Genomic DNA, 23,024 nt, shown 5'->3' on the forward strand with positions numbered 1-23,024 from the left:
GTTGGTAATAATCCTTTCCTTACTGGAAAACATACCCCGCACTCCACAAATCTTATTAAGGGACTGTTGCTCCAAATATAAGAATCTCCAGGTCCAGGTTCCCCAAGCTGGAAACTTCCTTTACTAATTTAATTTAGCTTGCTTTCATGATTAATTAAGGCATTTTTTTAATGTAAAAAAAACTTGTTTCTTCCTTGATTTTTTTTTAAAGATTTTATTTATTTGTCAAAGAGAGAGAGAGGGAAAGAGCGAGCACAGGCAGACAGAGTGGCAGGCAGAGACAGAGGCTCCTGCCAAGCAAGGAGCCTGATGTGGGACTCGATCCCAGGACGCTGGGATCATGACCTGAGCCGAAGGCAGCTGCTTAACCAACTGAGCCACCCAGGCGTCCCTCTTCCTTGATTTTGAAAGAAAGCACTGTGAAGGTAAGGGAATATTAGAAATATTAGGGAATATTAGAAATAACAGATTAAGAGGTATCTTTAAAGAATGATGTCACAGCTTAATATTTCATTTCCAATATTTACATTATGCTGAAAGGTATTATCTTGAAGCCAAATGAACCTAATGATGAACATGTAACGTATCAACTTTAAAATGTAGCTATAGGTAACATCATTTCTTAGAACTTTTTCAGAAGACGCAGGAACACGACTGGTCAAAGATTGTTGTACCCTGAGTTGGCCATGGCTGACTGGATGTTTTCTGTCCATCCAACAGAATTGAGCACCTACTGTATGTCAGGCATTGTTTCTGGCACTAAATGGAAAAATTATGAACAAAAACTGACATGTTAACATGCCAGATTCTTATGCATGGCTACCTCTAAGAAGCTACCTCTAAACAGCTTAATTTAAAAATTACTCAACTAACTCTAAAATTCAACTTTGTAAGAACTACTAAGGAGGGGCATTTGGTGATTAGAGAATGTAGAATAGAAACTGACAAAAAATAAGGAGGATCGACCCATTTCATGAAGGAGGTATCAGGGAAGGTGGCCCTAAGGAAATGACATCTGAACCAAGAACAATATAGACTTGGGGCACCTGGGTGGCTCAGTCATTAAGCATCTGCCTTCAGCTCAAGTCATGATCCCAGGGTCCTGGGATGGAGACCCGCATCGGGCTCCCTGCTCTGTGGGAAGCCTGCTCTCTCTTTCTCTTCCCTGCTTGTGTTCCCTCTCTTGCTGTGTCTCTCTCTGTCAACTAAATAAAATCTTGAGAGAGAGAGAGAGAGAGAGAACAATGTAGATTCTCTATGAAAGGACTCTGAGAACCCAGGAGGAAGGGCCCTGGTAAGTATGGTAGGATTGGGAGAAGGAGGATCGACCTTTATAGAGTAGGTTGTTTTGAGGAAGGACCTTTGCATTTACACAAGTACAACCCATGTTAAAAAGCAGTGGTTCTCAACTGGGAGGGATTTTTTTCCCAGCAGACATTTGGCGATTTCTCCAAGACAGAGTTGGTTGCTGCAGCCGGGGTGGTGCTAGTGGCATCTAGAGGGTAGAGACCAGGGGTGCTACTAAATATTCTACAATATACACGACAGCCCCCACAACAAAGTAGGCAGCCCTCTGAGTCACTAGTGCTGAGGTTGAGAAACTCTGCTATAGGTGGGGATGGGACAAACCAGTCCAGAAACTTGTCTGCAGTGGATGTGGATTCCTTTGTTCATTCATTCAACAAATACTGGAGGGCTTACTATGCTTGCGACCCTATTCTGGGTGTATTTGAGACATGTCAGGTACCCCTTAACCAAAATTTTCACCTCAAATGGCCAGCCTGGTTGTGTTCCTGTGACCCAGCCTAAAATTGTCATCATTCAAATAGTGGCAAAATTGCTATTCCTGTGTGTAGAAAGAGGACAGAGCAAGGGATGGACATTATTAGCAAGGTGGTCACTGAGGCATTTTTTGTAACAGTGGAACAACCTAAGTATCTGTCAGCGGGGGAATGGTTACGGGGGAATGGTTACAGAATTCTGACACAGCCATACTGTAGCATCCTATCAAAAGGAAAGAAACAAGATGACACAGAATAACCATGAGGATATTGTTAACTGGAAAAAAAAATTGGAATAGCAGGTAGAGTATAATTGATGTGGATTTTTTTTTTAATTGGTTTATGTGTGTGTTTGCGTGTGTGTGCAAGGACTGGAGAAATTGTCACCAAATGCTAATAACGACTACCTCTAAGAAGTGGAAAAATAACCCTGGAACATGTTCACGGAGAATAGCCCTCCACCTGATTTCCTCCTTTCACATCAGTTAGATTCCCTCTGGCTTATCATGTTCATTACTAGCAATATTCAGCCAGTCACCAACTTCTGGAGATCCTTCAACTTCCAGGACAGTATCCATTCTTTACTGTTAAATCCAAAGCCCTTCCAAACTTGCCTCCAGCCAGTCTACTTAGGGCTCTTCTTAGGAGCTGCTCTCCCTTACCAGCCTTGTCCCCAACCCATCTCCCTGGAGCTTCAGGCATAGTGGATTCCTGGGAATCCATCATACCATACTCCTTCAAGATAAGCTCACCTCTGTGCCTGAAAAACAGTCCTCTTCTTTTTATACCTGTATTAGGACAGGATAGACTAGGTTATATTGTCATTGTAATTAACCCCAAATGCCAGTGACTTAAAATAAAAAAGATTTATTTCTCATTCATGAACATCAACCTGTCTCTTTCTAGGTTGTCTGGGGAGCTCTGCTCTGTATCACCCTTAACCAAGGACCCAGCGCTCAAGGAGGTCAAGGAACTCCAGACCACCACTTTCAGGAAGTGAAAAGGACATATGTTTAGTAATACACCAGCATCTAGAAGCTACCTCTGCTCGTATTTCATTGGCCAAAATTAGTCTTATGGCCACACCTAAAATAAAATGAGATGGAGAATTTCAATCCTATTTTTTTCTTGGAAGGTTGAGAATTATACATTATTGAGGAACCCGAATTCTTTAATTGTTGGGTGCGACATTCTGTATATATCCATTAAGTAATTTACTGATCATATTCAAATAATCTGTATCCTTACCCATTATCTGCTCACTTCATCCTGTGGTTTTATCAATCTTAGCTTCACGTTTATTAAAAAAAAATTATGTATTAGAGAGAGAGAGAATAAGCAGGGGGAGGGGTAGAGTGAGAGGGAGAGAGAATCTCAAGCAGACTCCCTGCTGAGCACAGAGCCCAAGGCAGGGCTTCATCTGATGACCCTGAGGTCATGACCTGCACCAAAATCAAGAGTCAGATGCTTAACAACTGAGCCACCCAGAGTCTCCTTGGCTTCATATTTTTAAAGCTACAAAATGTTTATAAGTTTTATAATCACTGTGTCTTCCTTGTGAATTGAATTTTTTATTTTAATGTGTCTTTTTTAGCTGTAGTATTGATTTTTGCCTTAAAATAGAAGTTGATATTAATATATACTGTTAATATTAATATAGTTTTGGTTAATATTTACCTATCTTTCACCCTTTCGACATTTAAAAAATTATAGTGTTTCTTATAGTATGTAGATTTTTTTTATCCAGTTCAATACTCTTTCACTTTTTTTTTTAAAGATTTTATTATTTATTCGACAGAGAGAGATCACAAGAAGCAGGGAGGCAGGCAGAGAGAGAGAGAGGAGGAAGCAGGCTCCCTGCTGAGCACAGAGCCCAATGCGGGACTAGATCCCAGGACCCTGAGATCATGACCTGAGCCAAAGGCAGCGGCTTAACCCACTGAGCCACCCAGGCGCCCCTACTCTTTCACTTTTAACTGAAGTATTTTGTTCACTGATGTTTGATGTAATTACTGATATATTTAGATTTAAATCTGCCATCTTATTAAGTGCTTTTATTTGTCCCACATGTCCTATGTTCTTTTTGTCCTCTCTTGCTTGTTTGGTGTGGTCGAATATTCTATATTTTTCCTCTATTACCTTGGAAGTGATACACTTATTTTACTACTCTTTTAGAGGTTATTCTAGATAACAATATGTATCTTTGACTTATCAAGTCTAAAGTTAATTGGAATTTTTATCTTCTTCCACAGTAATACAAGAATCACAGACCATTTTAATTTCATTCACCCCTTCCTTCTGACTTACACATACTTGTCATATATTTTAAAAATTTAAATCCCCAGTGGATATTGTTATGTTATTTTATATAGTCTAATTCATTTGGATTCTTCAAATTAGCCTTTGCATTGTTCTTCATTTCTTCTTATATCTATAACTGTCATGTAAAACCATCTTCCTTCTGCTTAAAGAACACTGCCTTAGTATCTACTGCTAGTATGGAATCCTGAAAATGCCTTAATTTCATTTTTATTATCACAGGCTGCTTTCATGGGGTGTGGAATTCTAAGTTTTCTCTAAACACTTTAAAGATACTTAAATTCTACTCATTTCTAGCTACTGTTGTTTTTGCCAAGAAGTAAGCTAGTGGTTCTTTCTTTCTTTCTTTCTTCAAGTAATGTTAGCTCTTTTACCTTTATTTTCTCTTTGTCTTTGATTTTCATCTATTTAATGTGATGTACCTACATGTGGCTTTCTTTTTATTAATCATGGTTGGGGTTCCCAGGGCTTCTGGAATCTGTGATATTCTTGGTCAATTTTGACCATTTCTCAACTATTTTTCTCTTCAAATATTGCTGCTGTCTTATTGTAGCTCTTATTCTAGAACTTCAGTCTTCATTTTACCTTCCCTATCTCTTATTCCCTGACAGCATTTTTCATTCTTTTGTCTTCATTTTTCATTCTGATGTTTCCTTCTACCCTACTGCCCAGTTCATTAATTCTCCCTTTAACCATGGCTAGGCAGCTGGTAAACTCATCTACTGAGCTCTTTACTTTTGTTACTATGTATTTTTTTTCTTTTTAATTTTTAATTTTTTATAAACATATAATATATTTTTATCCCCCGGGGTAAAGGTATGTGAATACCTCACCATAGCACTCACCATAGCACATACCCTCCCCAATGTCCATAACCCAACCCCTTTTCCCCCAACCCTCCTCCCCCCAGCAGCCCTCAGTTTGTTTTGTGAGATTAAGAGTCATTTATGGTATGTCTCCCTCCCAATCCTATCTTGTTTCATTTATTTGTTACTAAATTTTCAATTCTACATTTCTGTAGAATGATTACGTACAAATCATCGTTGTCTTTTTTTTAAGTTTCTAGTTCTCTGCCAGAATTTTTACTCTTTTATCTCCTTTGCATAGTCTCTGCCTGATAACACTAGTAACTACAGTTTTCTGAGATTGTTTCTATTGTAGTTGTTTTCCCTGAATCTCATTATATTGTCTCGTTCCTTACGTGCCTGGTTATTTCCATGTGTGCAGCAACTATGTGTGAAAAACTTTAGAAGTAACAGGAGACCTTAATGTGTACTATTCCTCCAGTATTTACATTTGCTTCTGCTAGGCACTTGGAAATACTAGGCATCTAGGATCACCTTAATCCAATTTGAAGAATGAAGCTCATTGGTGGCTGAGCTGAGACCCTGCAAAATGTGGTCTGTTTCTTATTCTTCAGTTTTAAGGTGCAGTCCATCAGGGCCCTCACCTAAAATGGGGGGTTTCAGGACCCCCTCTCCTATGGTGGGCCCTAGATTCCAACTTTTGTCCCCTTAGGATGCAAAACTGCTTCCATTGCTGCTTAGCCTCTCACCTTCTCAGCTGTCTCTTCCAGAAGCAGCAAATATCCCAAGGGGATGAGATGCCTCAGTTGATGGGCTTGCCCCCTCTAAATTCCCATCTCTCCCTAGATCTTGGTTTAGCAAATCTTCATTACCTTTTTAACTCTTTGATGCCCTTCAGGTTGATTTTATTTTTATTTTGTCCAACCTCTGACATTGTGCTCAGCAGGAGAGCAGGCTCCAGTGGTATAGTCTGCTGTTACCAGATGGTAGGGAATAGAAACACAGGAAGCGATTCAGGTTTATGTGCATCTGCACACCTTACATGAGTGCTGGGCGCTTGGGTTAACCAGGGAGCATGAGCCTCTTTTGCCATATGGAAACGGGAGTCTTATGTTGCCAGATTTTTCCTTTTTTTTAAGAAGCAGGAAATGCAGGCTTTTTAAAATGTGAAATCACAATTTTCAGTGGTGGCTAAAAAAAAAATTGAACTCTCAGGAAACCGAATAAGACATATTTGCAGTTCAAATCCCTTTCGAAATACCTGAACTATAGTACATGTTGATGGGAGAAAGGAGGTTAATGGTGGTCATCTTTCACTATTAACCTTAGCTTTACTGAAATCTCTTAAAAAGGCCAATAGGAGGGGCGCCTGGGTGGCTCAGTCTGTTATGTGTCTGCCTTTTGCTCAGGTCATGATCCCCAGGTTCTGGGATTGAGCTCCACCCCACTCCAGGTTCCCTGCTGAGAGAGGAGTCTGCTCTTCTCCCTCTGCCTGCTGCTCCCCCTACGTGTGCTCTGCATTTGTGTCAAATAAATAAATAAAATCTTTTTTTTAAAAAAATGCCAACAGGAGGATGGGTTCTATTCATAACACCAACAATGTTTCTGGAAAATCTCCCATCTCTCTCTCAATTCCTTCTTATGACAGCCCAACTACTACAATCCCCCTTAACTTATCTCTTAAATCCCACCCCCACCCCGCCCCAGGTTCATGCCATCTCTGGCTCTTAGCTCTTTTATCCTTCACCTTACCTTCTGATCTATTCTGCTTTCCCTCGCAGGTAATTCCCTGCCTTTTCTTCAGTGGACTCATCAAGCCATCCCCACGCACAGTACCATGTGACTCAAAATCCCTTCCAGCATTTTCCTATATTCCACACAAGAGAGGCTCTAAAACCTGCCAAGACTAACCCTCCTTCACAGGAAGTGGGGGTAGGGAGACATGACGCTGTAAATACTCTAAAATCTGTATTTTTTTTTCCCTGTCCCATCAGCTGTGCCATCTGGGATGGGGTGAAGCCAGGACGCGATGTCATTTGCAAAGGAAGGAGGGCCAGTTTCCAGGATGCTTTGGCATCAAGTTGGGTTTTCAGATGGCTGCCATTTCCCTGTCACTTACCTTCTATTGAAAGGACAGTGCCCCCGCCCAAACAACCACCCATCTTGCAGATGAGGAGGGAGAAGCCAGAAGGAAGAGAAATCAAATGTGGTCTTTTCCTGATTTGCCTAATAATAGAAAGTTGGTAAAGCATGTCACAGAATAGAAAGTATTTGATAAAAATAGCATCTGTTAAGCCTAGGACTCAAGCTGGAGATGCATGGAAATGAAATGTATTCCTTCTTGAGTGTTCCCCAACTAGTATAACAATTCTGTCTCCCTCATTAATGAGAGAGGTTTAAAATGCTACTTTTTGTGACCAAAATGCCTCTCTTTCCCAAGGCTGAAGGTGGAGGAGGTGCTGGCTGAATTAAGGAAAGCACTAGACTGAGAGGCTCCCTTTGGCCAGTTGGGTGTGGCTCTACCTTCCTCACACCCACTCTTGACTTTGAGATTTGGTGTCAGGGCCCCCCGCCCTTTACACCGGCTTGTGAGATGGGGGATCTGGGAGAAGGTTTTCTGGACAAGCCAATGTCACTGACTCACAGGAGCCTAATTGATCATCATAACTGTAGCTTTATTACTCTCTCAGAGGGAGGTCTCTGGCCAGGAGGCCCTCAGTAAAAAGGCAAACAACAACACCTCCCCGAGGCAGATATCCTCTCCTTCACAAACCAGCTCCTCAAAGGGTTGGGTTTTCACATTTTCCTCCTGCTACGGAGGACCTGCAGGGGTGTCCCCTCAGCTCAGGACAGGAACCCCAAATTGGGCCTTTCTCAAAGCACATTCTAAAGCCCAGTGAACTCTCTTCCTCATGACTGTCATCTGTGTCACCTGCTCTTCCAGGTCCCAGCCCCTTGACGTCCTGCTCGTGACTGATAGTCTTTTTCTGAAAAGCAAAACTGAGCCAAACTAACAATGGACAAGAACAAGTGATCAAGTGGCCCCTGTTAAATAAATGACCTGGGTTTTTAATGTTTTTTTTTAAAAAACATTTTTAAAAAATGTTTTAAATGTGATGGGGCGTTTGGCTGGCTCAGTTGGTGGAGCATGTGACTTTTGATCTTGGGGTTGTGAGTTCAAGCCCCACATTGGGTATAGAGATTAAAAATAAAATCTTTTTTTAAAAAACTAAAAAAATAGGGGCACCTGGGTAGCTCAGACGGTTAAGTGTCCTACTCTTGATTTCAGCTCATGCCTTGATCTCTGGGTCATGATTTCAGGCCCTGTGTTGGGCTCCACTCTGGGCATGTAGCCTACTTTAAATAAAGAGAAAAAGGGGGGCACCTGGGTGGCTCAGTTTACTGGGCTTCTGACTCTTGATTTTGGCTCCGGTCATGATCTCAGGGTGGTGAGATGGAGTCCTGCTTGGGGTTCTATGATGAGCATGGACCCTGCTTGGGATTTTCTCTCTCCCCCTCTTCTTCTGGCCCTCTCCCCTTGCACTCTCAAGCTGTCTCTAAAAAAAAAAAATAAAAGAGGGGGAGGACCAAAAAAGGTAAAAAATTAAAAACTAAAAATTGTGGTAAGGTACAAATGACATACAATTTACTATTTTCAACCACTTCCAAGTGTACAGTTCCTTGGCATTAAGTACCTTCATGTTCTCATGGAACCATCACCACTCTATCTCCAGAGCTCTTTTCATATTTTTTTAAGGTTTAAATAATTTTATTTTCAAGCAACCTACATGCCTTTCTATTTTCTCCTTAAAAACAATGCCTCTCCTCCAAATAAACCAAGGCCAGATTAAATAGAGAGCTCAAGAGGTCTATCACCCATTTGTCTAAGTGCTGGTGGTGTGGGCATGAAAAGCAGCAGCAGTTACAACAGCAGGCAATAGATCTAAAGTAATAGCCAAACTTATTCTCATTTTCCCATTCCTAAACCATCCTTAAAGGAAGTCATACTGGGAGTTCTCGCTGTCCTCACAGTAGCACAGTAGTCCAGCAGAGCAACAAGGCCATCTGGATTTGTGTTCCCATCAATAAAGAGCTGGTGGTTTTTGCAGTTAGCAAGGATTTATTCTGTAACCTGGGTCTCTGTTCTTCAGGTTTGCCTTTGGTTGAGTTCATGTTGTCTGTGATGTACTTCTTATAGGCTCTTTTAACGTGAAGCTGGTTTCTTGCAAGTGATGGCCATGACCGTATCAACACCAGTGACTGCCTTGGGTATCTTCTTTACCTGTCAGGTTCTTTAGTGGAGGCATTGCCATAAATGAGTAAGTCGTCAGTGTTACCCTCTGTCCTGCTGACTGTCTTCCCCTCCACCTCGGGTGGGCAGCCCACCCTTGGTCTCCTTGATCTTGATGTCTGAGGATTTATCATCATGGTTGATGAGGTCCCAGTCCACAAACGCAATGGCAGGGGGAGAGTGGAGACAGATAAGGATGGCTCTAGGTTTACAGGAACCTGGAACCTGGAGACAGAGGTCCAGCCTGAGCACTGCTCCACTAGGGAGGAGAGCAGGCAACAGGTAGAAAAGCAGAGCTCTCTCTGTTTTGCAAAACAAACTCCATGCCCTTAGATAACAGCTTCCCATCGCTCCCTCCCCCTGACCCCTGGCAAACATCATTCTGCTTTCTGTCTCTATGATTTTGACTGTTGTATTACCTCATATGAGTAGAAACATATGGTATTGGTCCTTTTGTGACAGCCTGATTTCACTTAGCATAATGTCCTCAACTTTCATCCTTGTTGTGACCTGTCAACATTTCCTTCTTTTTCATGGCTGAATACTATTATTCCATTGTATGTATAAACCATATTTTGTTTATGCATGGAGCCATTGATGGACACTGGGTTGCCTCACCTTCTGACTTTTGTGAATAATGCTACAATGAATATTAGGTGCTTTTTTCAAAATCATATTTATATTTCATTTTAATATTTATATATGTAAATATGTTATATTTATATGACATATTTATATTTCAACAGGACTCTAGGGAGATAATTCAAATAGTGGGATATTTTAAGAACCCAAGAAAGCCAGTGAGAGCTTTTTTTTTTTTTTAATTTTTTATTTTTTATAAACATATATTTTTATCCCCAGGGGTACAGGTCTGTGAATCACCAGGTTTACACACTTCACAGCACTCACCAAAGCACATACCCTCCCCAATGTCCATAATCACACCCCTTCTCCCAACCCCCCTCCCCCCAGCAACCCTCAGTTTGTTTTGTGAGATTAAGAGTCACTTATGGTTTGTCTCCCTCCCAATTCCATCTTGTTTTGTTGATTCTTCTTCTACGCACTTAAGCCCCCATGTTTCATCACCACTTCCTCATATCAGGGAGATCATATGATAGTTGTCTTTCTCTGCTTGACTTATTTCACTAAGCATGATACGCTCTAGTTCCATCCATGTAGTCGCAAATGGCAAGATTTCATTTCTTTTGATGGCTGCATAGTATTCCATTGTGTATATATACATCTTCTTGATCCATTCATCTGTTGATGGACATCTAGGTTCTTTCCATAGTTTGGCTATTGTGGACATTGCTGCTATAAACATTCGGGTGCACATGCCCCTTTGGATCACTACGTTTGTATCTTTAGGGTAAATACCCAGTAGTGCAATTGCTGGGTCATAGGGCAGTTCTATTTTCAACATTCTGAGGAACCTCCATGCTGTTTTCCAGAGTGGCTGCACCAGCTTGCATTCCCACCAACAGTGTAGGAGGGTTCCCCTTTCTCCGCATCCTCGCCAGCATCTGTCATTTCCTGACTTGTTGATTTTAGCCATTCTGACTGGTGTGAGGTGATATCTCATTGTGGTTTTGATTTGTATTTCCCTGATGCCGAGTGATATGGAGCACTTTTTCATGTGTCTGTTGGCCATCTGGATGTCTTCTTTGCAGAAATGTCTGTTCATGTCCTCTGCCCATTTCTTGATTAGATTATTTGTTCTTTGGGTGTTGAGTTTGCTAAGTTCTTTATAGATTTTGGACACTAGTCCTTTATCTGATATGTTGTTTGCAAATATCTTCTCCCATTCTGTCAGTTTTCTTTTGATTTTGTTAACTGTTTCCTTTGCTGTGCAAAAGCTTTTGATCTTGATGAAATCCCAATAGTTCATTTTTGCCCTTGCTTCCCTTGCCTTTGGTGATGTTCCTAGGAAGATGTTGCTGCGGCTGAGGTCGAAGAGGTTGCTGCCTGTGTTCTCCTCAAGGATTTTGATGAATTCCTTTCTCACATTGAGGTCCTTCATCCATTTTGAGTCTATTTTCGTGTGTGGTGTAAGGAAATGGTCCAATTTCATTTTTCTGCATGTGGCTGTCCAATTTTCCCAGCACCATTTATTGAAGAGGCTGTCTTTTTTCCATTGGACATTCTTTCCTGCTTTGTCGAAGATTAGTTGACCATAGAGTTGAGGGTCTATTTCTGGGCTCTCTATTCTGTTCCATTGATCTATGTGTCTGTTTTTGTGCCAGTACCATGCTGTCTTGATGATGACAGCTTTGTAATAGAGCTTGAAGTCCGGAATTGTGATGCCACCAACTTTGGCTTTCTTTTTCAATATCCCTTTGGCTATTCGAGGTCTTTTCTGGTTCCATATAAATTTTAGAATTATTTGTTCCATTTCTTTGAAAAAGATGGATGGTACTTTGATAGGAATTGCATTAAATGTGTAGATAGCTTTAGGTAGCATAGACATTTTCACAATATTTATTCTTCCAATCCAGGAGCATGGAACATTTTTCCATTTCTTTGTGTCTTCCTCAATTTCTTTCATGAGTACTTTATAGTTTTCTGAGTATAGATTCTGTGCCTCTTTGGTTAGGTTTATTCCTAGGTATCTTATGGTTTTGGGTGCAATTGTAAATGGGATTGACTCCTTAATTTCTCTTTCTTCTGTCTTGTTGTTGGTGTAGAGAAATGCAACTGATTTCTGTGCATTGATTTTATATCCTGACACTTTACTGAATTCCTGTACAAGTTCTAGCAGTTTTGGAGTGGAGTCTTTTGGGTTTTCCACATATAGTATCATATCATCTGCAAAGAGTGATAATTTGACTTCTTCTTTGCCAATTTGGATGCCTTTAATTTCCTTTTGTTGTCTGATTGCTGAGGCTAGGACCTCTAGTACTATGTTGAATAGCAGTGGTGATAATGGACATCCCTGCCGTGTTCCTGACCTTAGCGGAAAAGCTTTCAATTTTCCTCCATTGAGAATGATATTTGTGGTGGGTTTTTCACAGATGGCTTTGATGATATTGAGGTATGTGCCCTCTATCCCTACACTTTGAAGAGTTTTGATCAGGAAGGGATGCTGTACTTTGTCAAATGCTTTTTCAGCATCTATTGAGAGTATCATATGGTTCTTGCTCTTTCTTTTATTGATGTGTTGTATCACACTGACTAATTTGCAGATGTTGAACCAACCTTGCAGCCCTGGAATAAATCCCACTTGGTCGTGGTGAATAATCCTTTTTATGTACTGTTGAATCCTATTGGCTAGTATTTTGGTGAGAATTTTCGCATCTGTGTTCATCAAGGATATTGGTCTAGAGCTTTCTTTTTTGATGGGATCCTTGTCTGGTTTGGGGATCAAGATGATGCTGGCCTCATAAAATGAGTTTGGAAGTTTTCCTTCCATTTCCATTTTTTGGAACAGTTTCAGGAAAATAGGAATTAGTTCTTCTTTAAATGTTTGGTAGAATTCCCCCGGGAAGTCATCTGGCCCTGGGCTTTTGTTTGTTTGGAGATTTTTAATGACTGTTTCAATCTCCTTACTGGTTATGGGTCTGTTCAGGCTTTCTATTTCTTCCTGGTTCAGTTGTGGTAGTTTATATGTTTCTAGGAATGCATCCATTTCTTCCAGATTGTCAAATTTGTTGGCGTAGAGTTGCTCATAGTATGTTCTTATAATAGTTTGTATTTCTTTGGTGTTAGTTGTGATCTCTCCTCTTTCATTCATGATTTTATTTATTTGGGTCCTTTCTCTTTTCTTTTTGATAAGTTGGGCCAGGGGTTTATCAATTTTATTAATTCTTTCAAAGAACCAGCTCCTAGTTTCATTGATTTGTTCTATTGTTTTTTTGCTTTCTATTTCATTGATTTCTGCTCTGATCTTTATGATTTCTCTTCTCCTGCTGGGCTTAGGGTTCCTTTCTTGTTCTTTCTCCAGCTCCTTTAGGTGTAGGGTTAGGTTGTGTACCTGAGACCTTTCTTGTTTCTTGAGAAAGGCTTGTAACGCTATATATTTTTCTCTCAGGACTGCCTTTATTGTGTCCCACAGATTTTGAACCATTGTATTTTCATTATCATTTGTTTCCATGATTTTTTTCAATTCTTCTTTAATTTCCCGGTTGACCCATTCATTCTTTAGAAGGATGCTGTTTAGTCTCCATGTATTTGGGTTCTTTCCAAACTTCCTCTTGTGGTTGAGTTCTAGCTTCAGAGCACTGTGGTCTTTCAGAAAGTGGTTGTTTTTCTGTTTCCAGAATTGCTGTTCTTCTCTTCGATCTGCCGATGGATTTGCAGGTGTTTGCAATCTTTAGATAAGCTATCTAGCTGATCTCCTGCTAGCTGAAGTAGTCTCAGCCTGCCATCTTGACTCCTCCCTCAGTGAGAGCTATTTTAGATGGAAACAGATTTCAGTGTCCCCTCTACCAAATCAGGTCACCTGCCTTTGGAACAGCCCCCAGATGCACGTTCTGGGATCATGTATTTTATTTACATTTTCCTCACTGAAAAGAATAAAAAGTTGTCCCAATGGGGAGAAGGTATATACAAAACACTTAACTTCCCAAGCCAGTTGACGATGGGCATTTTGACGGTGGTCATTTACCAGGCAGTGACATTGGGAGGTGACAGAATGATGTAGGAGGAACAAACATACTTTGGCATTAAACCTGGCAAACATATTTCCCCCACATGGGTTCCACACACCTTCCTGTCCTGACTCTTTGGGATCCTTGTTGATTCCCATTTACCCTTCCCTGAGCTCTCCTGTGTCTTCAACTCTTAACTTCTCCCCATCAGCACTGCAACATGCTGAAATCTTTAACAAAACAAAAGTGCAAGGTAAAAGCAGAGCCCCTCCTTTGAGCCCTGTTTCCCTTCACCTGCCCCACCCCCTTGTCCCCCTGGAAGCCTGTCTTCACATGAAATCTGCTTTCACATTCCAGTCCTGGACCTCCTGCACTCTGGCTTCGGTCCCTATACTCTTCTTCTGGGTTTGGTTGTGACCTTGCTGGGCCTGCTGGTCTGAGCTCATGGTAGACCTGAGTCTCCGTCTCCTATTTAAGACAGCAAGCACACTGCATTCAGAGAAGTCCTGGCCTATAGCCTCAGAAGCAATCTCTAGAATACTGAGAATACATATTTATTTCTTCCCCATGAAGGTGTATGGTAACCCAGGTAAGGGGTATGATCAATGGAACCGTATCGTTACAAACTCAAACAAGAATAACATTTGTACAACATCTTTCAGACAGTGGAACCTAGAGGTCAGGAAATCAACTCTTATCATCAAACCGACCCAGAGAGACCCCCAGCTCAGCCAGTTGCTATCTGGGAGACCTTGGACAAGTTACTTCAATGCTCTGTGCCTCCTCACCTCACCTCAAAGATGGCCATCACAATAGTATATACCTCATGGGACTATTAGAAGTGAGTAAGACAGTGTGTGTCAGGTGCTGAGCACAGTGCATGGCTCACAGGAAGCATTTCAAAAGCAATAGCTCTCATTATTACTTTTTATTGGTATAAGTTGACCTTATGATCCAAGTCCACCTGGTTTTCATACCTGTAAAGTGTGAATGCATGAATGTGGCAAGACTAAGGGTTTGCTACAAAATTTTCTAGAAAAATCATTGGTTTCCTGAATGATCAAGAACATTTAAGGAGCACCTGGGTGGCTCCATTGGTTAAGCATCCGACTCTTTTTTTTTTTTTTTTTTAAGATTTTATTTATTTATTTGACAGAGATCACAAGTAGGCAGAGAGGCAGGCGGGGGGGGTGGGGGCAACGCCGGATCCCAGGACCCCGGGATTGCGACCCCAGCCGAAGGCTGAGGCTTTAACCCACTGAGCCACCCAGGTGCCCCAAGCATCCGACTCTTGATCTGAATTCAGGTCTTGATCTCAGGATCATGAGTTTAGGCCCCCTGCATTGGACTCCACATTGGGTGTGGAACCTACTTAAAAAAAAAAAAAAAAGCCATTTTAAAAGAGCAGTGTGAGAAACTACAGGAGAAACATTGCAGAGGGCCCAGAGAAAGGCAGACTTCTCAAATGAGAATGAACATTCCTAGATGTTGGGAGATAAACCAGAAAGAACAAGAGTATGATGAAAATGTGCCTATGTGGTTAGCATCAGATAAGATGAATGATCTCTGTTTCCCAAGTACAAACACAGACTGTGTGGGGAAACAGCCACTGGAAGAGCCATCAGAACTAAAATTAGATAGTAGTCAACAGTCTGGCCACCAGAGGAGGCATTTACTGTAATAAATTAAAACCGTAGTCCTCATTTTAAAATAAGTAGAGATGCTCCAAGAACAGATTGCAGAGCACGTGAATAGGCCTGTGAGTCTGACAAAATGGCTGAAGTACAAGCAGAAACTGAAGGACAAGGAAGTAAAATCGGCACATGTTGGTCCACAAGTGAAGGCTGGAGGACAGCTGAGCAGTCTGGACTTGTGCTGTCCGGAGGGGCGGCCTCCAGCACAGACGGCTCTTGAGCCCTTGAAATGTAGCTGGTGGAAATTGAGAAGTATGATGAGTGTAAAAATACACAAGATCTCAAAGACTAAGTACCAAAAAATGAAAGAACATAAGATATATTAACAATGTAAAAAATATTGATCACACATTAAAACGATAATGGTTCAGATGCTAAGTTAAGCAAACTATACTAAAATTAATTTTACTGTTTCTTTTTCTTTTTAAATGTGGCTTCTATAAATGTAAAATGTAAAATCACACACGTGGCTCGTACTTGTGACTTGCTTTATGATTTTATTGGATTGTCGTGGTCTGGATAGCCCTATATTCCATGTGCCTCCACATCTTACACTGGCAATAACCATGACTGGGAGCAAGTTGTTTAACAAGTCAAAGCTTTAGTTTCAGTAATTTCAGTAAAAGAAGTATTATGAGAATTAAAGGGGTAATTTGTTTAATTTTTTAAAAGTTTTTACTTAATGATGATTCACAGACCTATACCTCTGGGGCAAATAATATATGTTAACTAAAAAAAAAAGGTTTTATTTAAATTCCAGGGTAGTCAACATACAGTGTAATAATATTAGTTTCAGGTGTACGACATAGGATTTGGCGCTTCCATACGTGACTGTGCTCATCACAACAGGTGCCCTCCTTAATCCCCATCACCTTTTTCGCCCATCCCCCCACCTACCTTCCCTCTGGTTACTAATAGTTTATTCTCTATAGTTGAAAGTCTGTTTCTTGGTTTGCCTCTCTACTTTTCCTCTAAAGGGGGTGATTTAGCAGAGTACTTTGCGTATAGTAGGTATTCAGCATATGTAAGCTGTTTTTTGTTGTTGTTCTTGTTTAATTCCAAGATGCTGAGAGTTTACTATATGTCAGGATCTTTATGTATTTAAGGCAGTATTTGAGGATGCCTTCCCAGTCCACCAAATGGGAAAGGAACATCTACCCACCTTTAAGAGCAGCGGTTTTGGGGTGGGGGCCGTTTTGCTTCCCAGGGCTATCTGGTAATGTCTGAGATACGTTTGCTCATCAAACCCTGGAGGGATGAAGCTGCTCCAGGTATCTAGAGGACAAAGGCCAAGGCTAACGCTAAACATCCTACAGCTTACAGCACGCACCCCCCCACCCTACCCCCCATGGCTGCTGCCCCATCACAGAATATCAGTAGTGTCCCAGGTGAGCAGCCCTGAGTTAAATAGAGGCTTTTGGTCATTTACAGGCTTTGATAAATAATCAAACTTCAGAAATGTGTGGCACAAGAAGAACTACAGATGTCATCCAGGTGCTTTGGGGACCACGCCCAGCAACAGTCTCACCACCCAGGAAGTTATTAGAAACTCACCTTCTTGGGCCCCCTTCCTCACTGAATCAAATAAGGTGGAGCTGAGAAATTTACGGTTTAACAAGCGAGCCCTCCAGGTGGCTGTAATAATACACTCTCAAGTCTGAAAAGCCTGCTGAGCTGACCGTGTCCCCTGCTTACCTCCTCCTGCATGTTCCGCGCCTGAGCAGCAGGTGGCAGCAGACCCGACATCTGGATCGGACGGCGGGCTATAAGCAGAGAGACCCTGCGCGCTGGCTTGGGATCAGCTGTGTAAGCCCGCAGCTGCGCGCGGCCTCACACTCTAATGTCCGCTTTCTAACCCTTCGGGAAGTTCGGGAGAAAACATCGTTCGAATTCGTTCAGAGTCCCTTCTTAGCCGCACAGTGCTAACAGGGCTTTGAAATTGTTCCGTTCTAATTTCTATGAAGCATATTCTCCAACAGAGAACTCGGGGAATAACCCGGTTTGGATTATTCTTTTCAGACTTCGCACCCTACAAAATCCCAGACCATGAGAATCAGTGGTTTCTGCTGTCCCTGAGCACCTTTGGGCCGAGCACTTGACATCGCACACATGACTCTTTGGCCCCTCATCTACATGTGCACCCGAGCTAGTGGATTGAACCACGCAGGTTTCCCCGGATCCTTTGTGAGGCCGATACAGTTAAAATAAGTTCGGCAAACCTCGTAATGGTTTAGAGCGAATGTATTACCGTTCGGGTAGTTTTCCATGTCAGCCACAAGGGGGCACCCTCCACCCTGCCATGGGCGTCCTCGGGGCCAAGTAAAGACCCTGAAGGGGAAGGTGGCTTGACCTGTTAGATAGTGAAGGCGTGGGGGAGCGAACGGTTACTTTTTTGGTAAAGTGGTTCAGTGGTGTGACTTTTGAGTTGGACTTCCGCCCTGGACTTTGGGGCCAGATTCCTCAAGGTGTGGCCCCCAGTCTGGCAGCATCAGCATCACCTGGGAGCTGTTAGGCAAGCAAGTTACTGGACCCCAGCCCGGACCAGCTGAATCAGAAGCTCTGGGGGCGGGACCCGATGATGATTTTTGTTTTAACAAGCGTCTTCCCTCTTATCCCCCGTCTCCACCCCAGGTGACTGCGGTGCTGGCTCAAGCGTGAGAACCACTACTTTCTAGTCCAGAGAATCTTCCAGGGTATTAGCTGGGATGCAAAACCACGTTGCTATCTGATCTCGTCACGCTTCTGCCAAGAGGAAATCTAAGAGCCCAGGTTCTTGATGCCTGACATCTTCTTCAGGTCACTTACCTGAGAACACTTGAGGACACCGAGGTCTGTCTGTGTGTGTGTATGTGTGCAGTCCCTGGACTCTGAGAGATAGAAAGGAGAGCTAAGTGAAGTGTCAGTCCTTATGAGCTTCCACTCACCTGTAGAATGGGGGATCGCCAAAGCAAAAACCAAGAGGGCTGGTGGTTCTAACTGGTTGTGGGAACAGAATGGAAGTGCACACCTTACAGAACTCCCCCCCGCCATCCTTCCTTGCTTTTCCATTCTCTCACACCCAGCTGCTGCTACAGCCCCCTCCTTTTCCTTCCTGCACACTGCCCACTGTGGGTTTACTCTAGTTTTTTCTTTTATTGCTCCTAACCTCCCCCATCTCTTGTCCTATTCCCCCCACCCCATTCTGGTTTTGTTTTAGATCACAGAAGTCCAGGGGGTTAGATTCAGCAAGGACAGAGACCCCCAAAGGCAGGGAGAAAGGAGAGAACAGAGTGGACAAGGACAGATTTCTGTTCAGGATAAAGACTGAGAACACCCAAGTGCACTTGACCATCATTGCTCCTGTCCCTGTGCAGGGCAAGCCTAGGGAAGGGAAACGGCGCTGCAGGCTGCGGAGGGTGGCAGAAGCTTCTGAGGGCCATTGGACTGGAGCTAAGCCTTGGAAGGTGAGGGGACTCCAGGTGAGCAGAGGGGAGGGAGGGGCCCTTCCAGCCCAAAGCAGGAAGGAGTGTGAGGGGCCATGGCAGCCTGTGGGGGCTGGAGGATATGATGCAGAGTCGTGGGAAGTGAGGCTGGATGGGTCCCCAGTTGGAGGAGGTAACAGATGAAGTTGGAGTTGTTTCCTGAGCAGAGAACTGTGTGGAAGAATGAATTCTATCGGTACCAAGAAGGCATCCTGTCCTGCAGGAGTCACGATGGAAAGGCGTGTGGTGTGAAGCAGGTCAGGTATGAAGCAGTCGGGCTGGGAGGGGCCTACTCTAATGAGCAGTCGGGCTGGGAGGGGCCCACTCTAATGTGGGGAATCACTGGGCAGTCAGAACGCAGAACTCTGGACTTCTTTCTCTTAATGTAAAGTTTCTCCATTTTTTAGAAGAGGCTAGGTTTTTAAAAACTGAGGTATAATTGACACCCTGTTATGTTGGTTTCAGGTGTACAACATGGTGATTTGATGAGTGTATCCATGATGCTGTGTTCCCCACGAGTTAGCTCCCATCTGTCCCCAAACAGTGCTGTTACTGTTCCACTGACTGTATTCCCTGTGCTGTATCTTCCATCCCCGTGGCTTATTTATTCTGTAATTGGAAGCCTGAACCTCCCACTCCCCGTCACGCGTCTTCCTCACCAACCCCAGCCTCTTAACCTCTGGCAACTGTCAGTCTTTTCTCTGTATTATGGGTCTACTTCTGCTCGTTTTCATTGGTGTCATTCATTTGCTTCGATTTTTAGATTCCACATATATGTGCAATCACATGGTATTTGTTTTTCTCTCTCTGACTTATTTCACTTAGTGTAATTCCCTCTAGGTCCATCTGTGTGGTTGCAAATGGCAAGATCTTATATATTTTTATGGCTGAGCAATATTCCACGGTTTATACATCATATCTTCTTTATCCATTGCATCCACTGATGAACATTTGGTTTGCGTCCATATCTTGACTATTGTGAATAATGCTGCAGTAAAAAAGGGCACATATACCTTTTCAAATTAGTGTTTTCATTTTCTTTGAGTGAATACCCAGTAGTGGAATTACTGGATAACATAGTATTTCTATTTTTAACTTTTTAAGGATTTCCATACTGTTTTTCACAGTGGCTACCCCAGTTTACATTACCACCAAGGATACACAGGATTCATTTTTCTCCACATCCTCACCAATGCATACTTCTTATCTTTTTGATGCTAGCTGTTCTGACTGGTAGGAGGTGATAACTCATTGTGGCTCTGATTTGCATTTTTCTGTTGATGAGTGATGTTGAGCACCTTTCCATGGACCGGTTGACCATCTGTAGGACTTCTTAACCTCGCATATTTTTTTTTTAAGATTTCACTTACACATTTGACAGGGAAAGAGAGCACAAACACACAAGCAGGGAGAGTGGCAGAGGGAGAGGGAGAAGCAGGCTCCCTAGTGACCAAGGAGCCCTCCCAGCCCTATCCCAGGACCCCAAGGACTCTGGTATCATGACCTGTACCCAAGGCAGACACCCAACCTACTGACCCACCCAGGCACCCCCCTCTGCCTATTTTTAATTAGAGTATTTGTTTCTTCATCTTAAAATATGATAGCGAATTAAAAATTTTAAAATCTGGGCCTCTGGTTGTCAGTTCTGACCTGGATTTTTTTTTTAACTTAAAGAGTTTTTTTAAAAAGTTTTTGTATATTTTTAATACATATTTTTTAAAGTTTATAATTTTTTTTAAAAAAGTTTTTATATATCTATTCATGTAATCTCTATACTCAATGTGGGGATCAAACTCACGACCCCCAGGTCAAGAGTCTCAAGCTCTTTCAACTGAGCCAGCCAGGCACCCCTCTGACTTGGATTTTTTTTTTTTTTCCTGGCCTGGGAATTTGTACCATACTCTGAAAATACTAAAGCTAGTATATCTTCTTAGTTTTCTCCCTCATTCTTTTCTATTAAATCCACATATTATGGACAACAAAAAAATAAGTATTATGTTCACTAAACATCAACAGTACACTTTTAAATGCTTGCCTTGGATTACCCCATTTAATCCTCACACAGCCCTGTAAGATTAGCTACTCCTGTCTTAAAGATGGGAGCACTAAGGCTCAGAGGTTACACAGTAAGTAGGGAAGCCAGGACTCCAGCCCAGGTGGTCACATTCCTGACTCAGGCCTTCAGTCTCTGTATAATATCCTTTCCTATAGAGTTCAGTTACTGTATTTCAGTCATGGCTTTCCCCTTCCAAGTGTGAATGATATTTGTGAGGTTGCATTTTACTTTCTTGTGTTAAAATATTGGTGTGCTTTTTCCTTGCCCATGCCTCGGTGTGGAATGTGGGTCTGTTCTGGTTGGTTCAACAAATATTTACAGAGTACTCATCACATGCCATGTAGCATGTTGGCCCCAACCATTCACAATCATAAAACCATTTTTATTTTATTTATTTTTTATTTTACTTATTTTATAATTAAACTCTACGCCCCACTGTGGGGCTGGAATTCAGGACCCACCCTGAGGTCCTGAGTCATGTGCTATACCTCTTGAGCCAGCCAGGCGCCCCATGAGACTGTTTTAATAGGAAATGCTGACAGAAGCTCCAAAATCTCAACATACTGTGGGATGTCATGTTGGACTAAAGGCATCCCCAGGATGTGGTGAGGTCACACACTGGAGTCCTGCATGTCGGGGGAGGGGTCGGTCAGGGATGACTTCCTGTGAGAAATGTCACAGCAGCTGAGTGTCTGAGAACCATAAGGAGCAACGAGGTTCAATGGACCCGCACTGGAAGAGCCAGTGCAGGGTGTAGGGAAGACCAGGAGAGTTGTGGCCAGGCATCAGGATGAGTTGGGGACCTCAGTGGTAGATGCACCCAAGAGGGCTGATAGAAAGCTGGTGCTAGAGGAGGCAGGGTTGGTGGGCTAAGGGACAGACCCCACAGAGAGAATAGAGACTGGTTTGTGGGTGAATGGATGGGCTAAATCAGTTGAAAGACTGATAGAGGAGGGCATCACGTGAGCTCAGCCTGACACATGGAAGGACTGACCGCCTCTTACTGGTGTGATAGCGTAAGCAGGCTGCTTGACCTCTGCCATCCTCTGATTCCTTATGCAAAGTAGAGTGTCAGTCACACAGTTTGGAGAGTATTGAGTAAGATGCCCCTGGCAGGCCTAGGCCTATGCCTGGTCAGGGCAGTGACTTAGTGTGAGTTACTATCATTGGAGGCATTTATTAAATGTCTGTTGAATGAATGAAAAACAGCAATGGCTTAACCCTCCCCAGCGATACCAATGGGAGTTGGGAGATGGTGCAGGAACTTAAGCTTGAGACTGGCCCGTGATTCTGCTTGACTTTTGAGGACTGGGAAATAAAGGGTACATTCGTTTGAGATGGAGCTACATTTTGGCTTTAGTGTAAAGTCCCAGTGAAGCTATCTAGTCCCCAGAGCAGGAGCCTGCCTCCTCACGCCTATCTGACCACAGATGCTGCAGCTGAATCAGGTGTCACTGGGTGCTGAGGCTGCTGAGGCTGCTGTTCTTCCCCAGAGGGCTTGTCTGCACTCCGCAAAATCTAGCATTCCTGCAGGTTTCGTCATTTTCTCCAGGGGCTCACAGCCAGGCCAGCAGCACGCTTTCCACTGGGCAGCTGCAGCAGCCTGGCGCCTGGCACCGAGGAGCCCATCTGCTGGAAATCTGCATCTGTTCAAGAGACATGACAGCCTCATGGGCTTCTGCGTGTTGGATAGATACAGCTGTTTCCCCGTGTCCCTTGCTCCCAAAGAACACAGAAGGGGACAATGTCCCAGCCAGTTGGGTAGCTCCAGGTGGCCATGTTCACCTTGGGGATTCCCAGGAAAAGAGGGAAAATCTCTAAAATGAATATAGTCACACTGTCCCTATCTGTAGTCCTTTCTGCTTTAGGATCTCAGCAGCTGGAGCCCATGGGAGTTTTTCTCCAAGATTGCAGTGCTGAAAGCTGTGTACCCTGATTTTCAGGTAGTGATGAGGGCCCCAGGAGGAAAGGACATGAAAAGTGCAAGTCTGGCTTATTTTTTCTGAATGAAAGAATTTCTGTGACAGTAG

General features: G+C 42.9%; 1 long non-coding RNA gene across 1 annotated transcript in view; it reads left to right on the top strand.

Moving 5' to 3' along the window:
* LOC131832197 (uncharacterized) overlaps positions 1 to 19,950 on the top strand; it is a 49,826-nt gene extending 29,876 nt beyond the window's left edge. The window contains exons 7-11 of the long non-coding RNA XR_009353939.1: positions 2,688 to 9,225; positions 14,446 to 14,624; positions 16,909 to 16,971; positions 18,109 to 18,306; positions 18,831 to 19,950. This is a non-coding gene — a long non-coding RNA (uncharacterized LOC131832197). The remainder of the gene's footprint in view (positions 1 to 2,687; positions 9,226 to 14,445; positions 14,625 to 16,908; positions 16,972 to 18,108; positions 18,307 to 18,830) is intronic.
* The last annotated feature ends 3,074 nt before the right edge of the window (positions 19,951 to 23,024 follow it).

This window comes from Mustela lutreola, chromosome 5, assembly GCF_030435805.1.
Source record: "Mustela lutreola isolate mMusLut2 chromosome 5, mMusLut2.pri, whole genome shotgun sequence".
NCBI classification, from domain to species: domain Eukaryota; kingdom Metazoa; phylum Chordata; class Mammalia; order Carnivora; family Mustelidae; genus Mustela; species Mustela lutreola.